The following is an 11,573-nucleotide window of genomic DNA, read 5'->3' as shown; positions in this document are numbered from 1 at the left end:
CCATCGTACTACTCCCTTTCGTCACATGTCGGTTCGCCCTACATCTACATAATACTTCTTGACTTCAATATGTTGAAGATTACAAGAAGGCACACACATACTAGGGAAACAAATAAAAAACTAAACTGGGCTACAGGCTAATTGGTATGGTAGGGAATTCCACAACCTTATTGTTCTAGTAAAAAATGAATATAAATGATAGTTTGTGGGAGAGAATGACTGTATAAATTTATGTTCTTTAGATGGTATTAGGTATGTATTTACTGGGATGGAGACTAATTGGTGTTGAATTTTATATATCATGGTGACGGATGCAAGATTTCTTCTGTGTTGTAATGTTGGCCATCTTAGATTTTCAAGCATGGCTGTTACGTACGCTGCTTTGATATAGTTGTATTGGTTGAGTGTATACCAGGCAGCTCTTCAATGTACCATTTCAATTTTGTGTATTTGTTGTTTCTATCAGGGGTCCCAGACTACACTACAGTATTATTTTTTTTGTCTTACGTATGTTTTGTAAGCCAGTGTTTTTGTGCTGTTAGTTTTGACGTTTCTTTTAATAAATCTCAGTGATGCATTTGCTTTGTTCGTGATGTCATTTATATGAGAATTCCATGTCAGATCGTTTGTGATGGAAACGCCAAGATATTTTGCTTTGTTTGTTGATTTTAAAATATGATTATGTAAGGTTTATTTATAGATGATTGGTTTATGTTTTCAGGTTTTCTTGTTATGTGGATGATTTCACATTTGCCATTCTGGGTTAAAGGACATTTATAAGCTATTCTTGCTCCCAATGTTCCAATTTATGTAGGTCTGATTGAAGGGTGTGACAGTCATCTAATGATGAGATTGTTAGATACACAATAGTGTCATTTGCAAAGTGGTGAACATTACTTTTGAGGGTGTCTGGCATGTCATTATTGTTAATTAAGAACAGACATGGCCCGTGCCAGAGCATTGGGGGGAACGCCTGACAATACAAGACAACTATTTGATGTGTGACTGTCAACCACCACTTATGGGGATCTATGTGATAACCATGCCTCTATCCAATTTGTTGTTTTGTTATTTATTCCCATGCGTTTCAGTTTTAGGATAAGTCTTTGGTGGTCCACCTTATCAAACGCTTTTGAAAAATCCATGACAAATACGTCAGTTTGTTTACCGTTTGCAATATAATCAATGTTTGCTGTGTAAAAGTTAAAAGTTGTGTTTCACAGCTAACTTTTGATTTAAAACCATGCTGCAGTGGGTAAAGTAAATCGTGAATGTCTAGATGTTTCATTATGGATGATACAATTGTATATGTTACTAAGGATACAGGTTAGAGAGATGGGCCTGTAGTTTTCAGGTTTAGATTTTGCTCCCTTTTTGAAAACTGGTGTAACCAAGGCCTCTCTCCAGTCGTTTGATACTGTGCCTGTATTTACTGATGAGTTAAACAAGTCAGATATTATAGGTGAGATTCCATGATGAACTTCTTTTAGAGAATGAGGTGATATTTGTCTGGTCAAATTGCTTTTGATGGGTTTAGTTGTTTTTTTTAGTAATTTAGATGTTTCTTCTGGGGTGATGTTTATTTGCTTCATTTCAAATTTTTGTGTTGCTGATTTTAATGATTTTAGTTTACAAATATGAGATAATTTCAAAGGTTTAGGTGTGGTAAATGCTGAGTGAAACTGATGGTTTAGTGTTCAGCCTGATCTTGGGGGTTTGTTTTTGTAATACGATTTACCTTTAGTGGTGATACACCTATATTTTCACTTTTTTGTTTTTTTATGAATGACCAAAATTTTTTGCTTGGTTTTCTATTTTTCAGCTTACTGTCTTCAATTATAATGTTTTCTATGTAGTTCCAATATGATGCCCCTGTATATATAAATCAAAACAAGGAAATTCACGCAAATTGAAGAAATTGCCAAGAATGAAAACTTATAAGTTTCTATGTAGGTATGAGGTGAAAGAAACAGTCCGATAAACCGATGATCTGACATTGAGATTTTCATCGAAGATAATATTGAAATATCAGTGTACAGTCGGTATGTTAATACGCAACCGACGGACTTTATCAAAGGATGCGGAAACTATACAAAATAAGTTTAGCTGTTTACCGTATACAATTCAAAATTGAAATGGGGATTGAGTCAAAGAGACAACAACCCAACCATAGAGTAGACAACAGTCAAAGGCCACCACTAGGTCTTCAATACAGCGAAAATCTCCGCACCCGGAGGAGGCCTTTAGCTGAAACAAATATGTATACTAGTTCAGTGACAATGGACGTCATGCTAAACTCCGAATTATACACAAGAAACTAAGATTAAAATCAGTCAAGACTATCAAAGACCGGAGGCTCCTGACTTGGGACAGACACAAACACGCAGCGAGGTTGAACATGTTTTTGACATCTCAAACCTCCCCTTATACATCTATCCAATGTAGTAAAAACAAACACACAGCAATATGTTAAATTCAGTTAAAGAGAAGTCTGAGTCAGAAAAGGTAACAAAAGAAACTAAACAAAATGACAATAATGACTTCAAAGTTATTGTGAAACTGCCTATTCTAGAGGTGGCGTAAATCAGATGTGGATATTTAAAAATTCCAAAGATCTTTTAGAGTACATACAATATAACTCTCTTTCATCTTGTAACAGTATTAACCATTTCACTTCTCTACTCTTTACACAAGTATTCCACATTCCAAACTAAAAGACAAATTGAAAGAGTTGGTATTGCTTTGCTTCATAAAAAGGAATGACCAACGTAGATACAAGTATCTTGTCCTAGGGAGGGATAAATCCTTCTTTGTAAAGGATCACTCTGATTCAAACAAAAAATCTCTGAAACTGATATTATCAAGATGCTTGATTTCTTGTTGGCAACATATTTGTTACGTTCGGAGGACGTGTTTTTCAACAGACTTTCAGCATTCCAATGGGAACAAACTGTGCCCCTCTATTTCCCGACTTGTTCCATTGAGGCTGACTTCATGCAGGAACTTCTTAGGAAGAAATATAAGAAGTTAGCAATATCCTTTAACTCTACTTTTCTCTATATAGATGATGTTCTATCACTAAATAATTCAAAATTTGGTGACTATGTGGAATGCACCTATCCCATCGAACTAGAGGTAAAGGATACTACAGATACAATTAAGTTGGCCTCATATCTTGACTGACAACTAGAAATTGACAATGAGGGTCGGTTGAAAACAAAACTTTACGACAAAAGAGATGATTTCAGCTTTCCAATTGTGAACTTTTCATTTCTAAGTAGCAACATTCAAGCAACACCTGCATACAGGGTATATATATCCCAATTGATACGATATTACCGTACTTGCATACCTATCATGATTTTCTTGATAGAGGGTTGCTGCTCACAAGGAAGCTATTAAACCAAGAGTTCCAAATGGTGAAGCTGAAATCATCCCTTCGTAAATTTTACGGACGCCATCACGAGTTGGTTGACCGTTATGGAATAAACCGTTTCACAAATGATATATCGGATATGTTCCTTACGTCGTACCTACAACCCCTTTCCCATTTATGGTAGTGACCTACCGAATTGGACTATTTACCGATGTGTTATCACATAAGCAACACGACGGGTGCCACATGTGGAGCAGGATCTGCTTGCCCTTCCGGAGCTCCTGAGATCACCCCTAGCTTTTGGTGGGGTTCGTGTTGTTTATTCTTTACTTTTCTATGTTGTGTCATGCTACTTTTGTTTGTCTGTTTGTCTTTTTCATTTTTAGCCATGGCGTTGTCAGTTTGTTTTAGATTTATGATTTTGACTGTCCCTTTGGTATCTTTCGTCCCTCTTTTATATTGTTTTTAAATGTTTGTTGCTAGCACATTTTTCGTATGCAGTGTGACCTTTCTCGTAGAAATCCGGTGATCGCAATACGCAAGGGCGAAGGAGAAAAACAAACGTACACATCGCGCCATCATCGAAATAAACTGTTTATTACTGTCCATGCTTCTTTGTTGATTGTGTACAACTGTGACAGACAGTAAATTTCGGCTTCAAAATACGACCATTAATTAGCTGTCATATTGTCACAATAACACTGACCAATTGAAATATTTCTTTCACGAATATACGAAATGAATGCGTAAAAAGAGACTTAGTTTATGGTATATGTATGCATTGGTTCAAGAATCAGTTACACATTATTTTTCACCGGTCACTCGTTTCATATGACTTAATGGTGTCTTATTTTTTGTACATAAAAGCAAACAATGTATAAAACTCATGTACAATTATGTATGCCAGTAACAGTTTGTTAAAATCTTAACTCAAAGTACTGTCACTAATATTATATCCTCATTAGGACAGAGGCGGATTTAGGGGGGGGGGGCAGGGGGCCCGGCCCCCCCTTTTTGGGGAAAAAATTTGGTTGCCTATATAGGGAATCACTGAAGCGTGACTGGAGCGGGTCCCCTCTTAGGTCAGTCAGTGGGCCCCCACTTATGAAAAATTCTGGTTCCGCCACTGTAGGAGATAAGAGGTATAACATTTTGTACACTGAAAGCCGAACATTTGAAAACCAAGGATGTGTAAGAAACAAAACATCCGAAAAGCTATATGACAAAAAAAGGCTTAAAAAGATATCAAAATCAATCAAAAGGTCAACAATGCATGGGAATTGACACCTTAGCCTCATTAAAATTTCCAAATTTATAAACGGACAAGTTTAAGAACTGACTACTGTCTAGATCAGTAAGATGTGATGAACGAGAGAAAATAGGGAACTCTGGTGTCTAATCATGTCTTCTGGACATATTTAAAGTTGGACCATATCTAATAGCTACGAATTACCTAAGTCTTTAATTGAAACATATCTTCTGGACATATTTCAAAATATTGTTTAATTACCAACAATTACCTTTCACATTGTGCAAATCATCATGATTTTGTTTCTTTTAGTTTTTCATTTATTTCAATTTCTAATAAAGCCGTCCTTGAAAATACGTTTTTTTTTTTAATTTTATGTCCTTCTGTATTTACCCTTAGCAGGAAGATTGAAAAAAGTCATGAAGTAAATTATTGCCAACATTACACAAACCACTAACGCAACACGGTGATTGTAACAATCCAGAACATTTATAATTCTATCCTTTCTTTCATCCTTAACTATAAATAAAATATGCATGTATGTATACAAGGGTAATATATTATATGTGGAAGAGAGAATATATATCAAACGATAACAGCATACCCCTCATAAATTCAAATTGTTTTTTGACTTGGCTATACTTTTGGGTCCTTTTTTGTTTATTGTTCTTCATATTTTTAACAAGCTTTGGATTTTCAAATTTTTTTCTCCCTCGAGCACCACTAAAGAGTCATTGATCGAAAAGCGCATCTGGTGCAGAAAAAACAAAATACCGTTTATGTTATTATGAAGATTCTTATCCTATTAATCGAATGAATGATGAATAATTAGTTATCAAATGTAACAGGCTTATAATTTGAATCGCCGGACGCGCGTTCCGTCTGCATAAGACCCACCAGTGACGCTCATATCAAAATAGTTATATAGCAAATCAAGTATAAAGTTTAAGAGTTTTGAGTATCGAAATTTCCAAAAAGTTGTGCAAAATGCGGCTAAGCTAATCTATGACTGGGATAAGAAAATCCTTAGTTTTTCGAATAATTCATACTTTTGCAAACAGTTAATTTATAAAAATTACCATATAATTGATATTCAAGTCAACACAAAAGTGCTGACTACTGGGCTAGTGATACAAATCAGAATTTAGAAATTGTATGGGTCTATTAATACCCATGCAAAATCATTCATTAAAAACCCGAATGTTGCGAACACTTGTCCTACCTCCATGACAAATATGTTGTTTTCACCACAGATAAAGTCCCCAAAACATATGTTTGTGATTTAATTACATCACATAAACTGCTTGATAAATGAATTAGTATAAAAAAGAAGATGTGGTATGATTGCCAATGAAACTCTCCCACAAGAGACCAAAATAACACAGAAATTATAAACTTTAGGTCACCGTATGGCCTTCAACAATGAGAAAAGCCCATACCGCATGGTCAGTTATAAAAGATTCCAAATTGAAAATGTAAAACAAGTCAAACGAGAAAACTTACGGCCTAATTTATGTACAAGAAATGAACGAAAAACATATATGTAACACATTAACAAACGACAATCACTGAATTAAAGGCTCCTGTATTGGCAATTCACTTGATCGACAACATATGCGTTACGTTTGAAGGACGTATTTTTCAACAGACAATCGGTATTTCCATGGGAACAAAGTGTGCCATTTGTCTTGCCAACGTGTTCCTTTATTCCCATGAGGCTATATAGAAACGTCTGAGGAAGAAAGAAAAAAAGTATGCATTATCCTTGAACTATAATTCCGCTATATAGATAATGTTTTCTCACTAAATAATTCAAACTTTGGTTACTATGTTACTATCCTATCAAAATTGAGATAAAGGATACAACAGCTATAGTTAAGTCGGAAACCCAAATGTAAGTACACAAATAAAGGCAACAGAAGTATACCGCTGTTCAAAACTCATAAATCCATGGACAAAAAACAAAATCGGGGTATCAAACTAAAACCGAGGGAAACGCATTACATATAAGAGGAGAACAACGACACAACACTAAAATGTAACACACAGAGGAAACGGACCAAGCACCAGACAAAATCCCACGAAATTAACAAATATAACATCTAAACCAAATACATGAATTTGGGATAGACAAATACCGTGACACGTCTTATCGCAATGTGAATTTACACTAAAAAATAAGAGAAAACAAACGAGGAACTCGTTAACGAAAACGTATATCGACAAATGTAGACGAATTACATTGACCTAATAAAACCAGGGTGAATTCATTTTCTCGTAAATATGAATGAAATTAATAAAGTCATGAAATTTCTCACACAAAAGCAAAATCTGGGGCAAATAAATCAGAATCGTAAATAAACATAATAATAGCACGACATCTTATAAATGATGGTAAAAAAATTGAACATGACTTCAAAGATATCATATTTAACGCCACTTTGGCGCAATTGGGTCTTAAGAAGTGGTATGACGTTGCACTGGATAGTAAGGTTACCGAAAGTATACCGTTACATCGATTTAAATTATGAATGATTTATACTATTGTCGCTAGTGGTATTACTATTTCAACAATGTAATTGTAACATTACATAGAAAGTCATTATTGATGTTAAATACTTAAATGATATACTGGTCATACTTGGACTGAAACGAAGATGAAACGGAAAAGATCTTTATCATGTTTTTAAAATATTCACCGAATTTAACTAAAAACCTTGAACTGAATAACGGTTTCATGTAAACTATCCACCGAGTTATGATTGAAATCATTATACTTGAACTTACTTACAGCTTTTCAACTAACATTTACGATTAGCTTAAAGAAAAAAAATCTCAATGTTTTAGAAATGTTAGCACACTTCGTCTATTTTCTGGAAAAAAAAACTCTAGTCGCTTAATAAAAAAAATGGAAATTGCATTAATAATGTCGAATAATATCTGATAGCATATGGTAATGTAAACCGGCTTATATGATCACCAAAATGCACACGTAACGTAACTGTAACTGCATAAAAAAGAACATGTGGTGTGATTGCCAATTAATGAGACAACTCTTTACACGTGACCAAATGTTCCTACATTTTTCCCCTTTTTCTCTTTGTCAATTTTGATTTGATCACCTCTTCGACATTTATATCAGGTTTTGTTCATCAAAATATTTCGGACTGGAGAGGCTTTAATTGTCAAATATGCATCTGGTGCAGTAAAATTTACCTTGTTAATGTTATTACTACGCTGCGTCGATACCACTGCTGGCTGTCTGTTCGTTCACGAGTATATCACCAGCCAAGTAGCCAGCAGTTCGATACAGAAATACAATGTATATAATGTTTGTATTCGCTGTTTTGAAATTTGCACCCAATTCTAAAAAAAAGAATGTTTTCTAAGTTGGATAGCTGTGATTCCTTTTCTGGTTTTTGCTTTACTTTACGTCCTGTTTGGTTTTATCAGTTCTCCAACGTTCGAATACTATTCGAACTTCAAGCATCCGTGAAGGTACATCAGTTGTCGAATTGTTCAATCTGTACAGTAAGATTGGTATTGTATATGTTATTATATCGAACTATGATTTTGAAACCACAAAATTAAAATGAGTTGAATCCCGCCGAACTTTATATTGATTGTTCTATATCATGATAAATAGTATGACTTTGTATCGGTATAGTTTTAGTTCTTAATTCTATGGAATTTTTATTGTATTTTGCCATTCCTTTTAAGTTACAGGGTATATTTTCAAGTTGTTTTTTTCTTTGTTGAAATAATTATTTGTTTTATTGTGATTAAGATTATAGCACAATATCGACTGCTTTACCCTTATTTTTGAAATTTGTACCAATGATATCTGTTGTGTTTTACTCACAAAATATTGTAAATATATCTGAATTCTGTGCGACTCTCATAAAAGTGAAAGGTCTTACTAGCTATAAAACTAGGTGGAATCTACTACTTATTACACAAGGAAATACGTATACATAGACAGGAATATACTCATCATATATACCAAGATTAAATTTAGTATATACGCCAAACGCGCGTTTCGTCTACAAAAGACTCATCAGTGACGCTCGAATCCGAAAAAAGTTAAAAAGGCCAAATAAATTACGAAGTTGAAGAGCATTGAGAACCAAAATTCCTGAAAGTTTACAGCTAAGGTTATCTATGCCTGAGGTAGAATAGCCTAAGTATTTCCAAAAATTCAAAAAATTATAAATATAACCATATTAATGACAATTCATGTCAGCACAACACGTGCTGACTACTGGGCTTGTGATACCCTCGGGGAAATAAATCTCCACCAGCAGTGGCATCGACCCAGTGGTTGTAAATGAACCCAACATAGATACCAGGACTAAATTTAGTATATACGCCAGACGCGCGTTTCGTCTTCAAAAGACTCACCAGTGACGCTCGACTCCGAAAAAAAACCTAAAAAAAGGCCAAATAAATTACGAAGTTGAAGAGCATTGAAAACCAAATTCCTAAAGGTGTTGCCAAATACAGCTAAGGTTAACTATGCCTGAAGTAGAATAGCCTTAGTATTTCCAAAAATTCAAAAATTTGTAAACAGTAAATTTATAAATATAACCATATCAATGACAATTCATGTCAGCACAAAAAGTGCTGACTACTGGGCTTGTGATACCCTCGGGGAAATAAATCTCCACCAGCAGTGGCATCGACCCAGTGGTTGTAAATAAACTCATCATAGATACCAGGACTAAATTTAGTATATACGCCAGACGCGCGTTTCGTCTACAAAAGACTCATCAGTGACGCTCGAATCCGAAAAAAGTTAAAAAGGCCAAATAAATTACGAAGTTGAAGAGCATTGAGAACCAAAATTCCTAAAAGTGTTGCAAAATACAGCTAAGGTTATCTATGCCTGAGGTAGAATAGCCTTAGTGTTTCCAAAAAATCAAAAATTTGTAAACAGTATATTTATAAATATAACCATATCAATAATATATACATAGACAGGAATATGACAGTTGTTTTCCATTCGTTTGATGTGTTTGAGCTTTTGATTTTGTCACTTGAAATAAAACTTTCCGTTTTGAATTTTCTTGGGTTCGGCAGTTTTTTGTTATTTCACTTTAAATATATTTTGAAATTGTTATTTTTGGTTTGTTCTTATATTGTTTGGGTCAACCATGACACATTGACCGTCGTGTGAAAATTTATGCTGCATTGAAGGTCATGTGTTATTACTTCTGCACTGACATACTAAGGATTTGAACTACTTAAACCGTTCAATAATAATATAATAGCATGTCTCAGAACATAGTTTCTGTTATATTTATCTTTATTTAGATAATTCGGTCCTATAAAGCATCTGTATGTCCCAAAAAGGGTCCGAATCAAAAATGAAATATGTTAAATATTTATTGTTCAATTGTTATTGTTTGGCATGTTTGAACTGCAGTGAATGTCGTGACATGGCCCCAATTCCTTTCTTTTAAATATATAATAAATATCAAGATGACTTTTGAATTGCCGTTGTGACATTGTCCCAAATGTGATATCTTTTCAGATTGTAAATTGGAATGTAGTTTTGTAGGTGGGTTTATTTTATAAAACGGCCATAAATCGTTTGTGATTGATACTTTTACCAGAGTTATACGATAACTTAAGTGTACCTAAACAATGCATTATTTGATTTTATACATTATAAGTGATGACATGTGATCACAAATTATTATCTTGTGATCAACAGTGGCATAGAAAATCTTAAAATAAATGTTGCAATGATACACTGAAGTCAGTTTTACACAAATAATCTGAGATAATAAAGCAAACAATCTTAATGAAAGATGTGACCCCTCCCCCATCTCGCCCTTAATAAAAAAAATAAAAATTATATAATAATAATTTATTTTATTAAAATGTCACACACTTGTCTACAGATTGTTTATACAGATTATATAATATACATTGCACAATAATATAAAAAAGAAAAGTATTCAGCCTTATGATATATTGATCGAATTTTTGTTAACGCCACTTTTAAGCTTTTTGTTTGAGGAGGAAGCCGGAGTGCCCGGAGAAACCCACCGACCTTCGATAACAAAACTGACAATCCTTGTCAATTAAGATTGGAGTCGAGTGCACCTGCAAGAGCGGGTTTCTATCTCACAACTTCAGTGTGGACTGGCTTGAGTGATTACAGTAGTAACTACTTACACCACTCGGCCACCGAGGCCACTAGATAGATACATTGGAACATCAATGTTAACGACATCCTTCTTTATTATTGATTTAACTAACAAATTGCTAATCGTTTAACATTGATTGCCAGTGCTAATAATTTAGGAAAAATGAATTACATGAACGATAGTCTGCTAGAATAAATTGGGAAAAATGACCGAAAAAAAATATGGAAAAGAGAACTATAAATAAAATTGAGATAACTGCTAAAATTTTGATAAATATAGGGAAACATGTGCTTGAATTTAAACAAATGTAGAACTTTGATACTATTAACTTAATTCACTAATTGTAGGTGATCAGTTTTATAGTAAGACATGTTTCAACATATATGTTCATATAATTGCATGTGTCAGAACATAATTCATGTGTCTACTTAATATATGGTTTTTATTTCATGTTAAGAAATGTTATAGTAGAAATAAGGTATTGTTTTTAGATGCACATTAAGCTGCAACTGAATATATTTATTAAAACAAGGTGTTATACACTTCCCGTCACTATTGGGGCAGCAATGTTTACATTAAGCATAAATTCAAAGCAGGTCAATAAAATAATTAAACCTTTAACAAAGGCGTGTTCGTCGTCGTTGCCTCTAAATTATTAAATCTTTAAATTTATGATACAGAACACTAAACCCAATAAGCTCGAGGTAGAAATACGTCTTACAGTGTCACCTTTTTTCTCCAAAATTATTGTCAAAAGTCAAACGTGTGTAGGGTATATTTTTGTGCTTGTCTC

Source organism: Mytilus trossulus, chromosome 7, assembly GCF_036588685.1.
Source record: "Mytilus trossulus isolate FHL-02 chromosome 7, PNRI_Mtr1.1.1.hap1, whole genome shotgun sequence".
Lineage (NCBI taxonomy): Eukaryota > Metazoa > Mollusca > Bivalvia > Mytilida > Mytilidae > Mytilus > Mytilus trossulus.
This window is presented reverse-complemented; position numbering follows the sequence as displayed.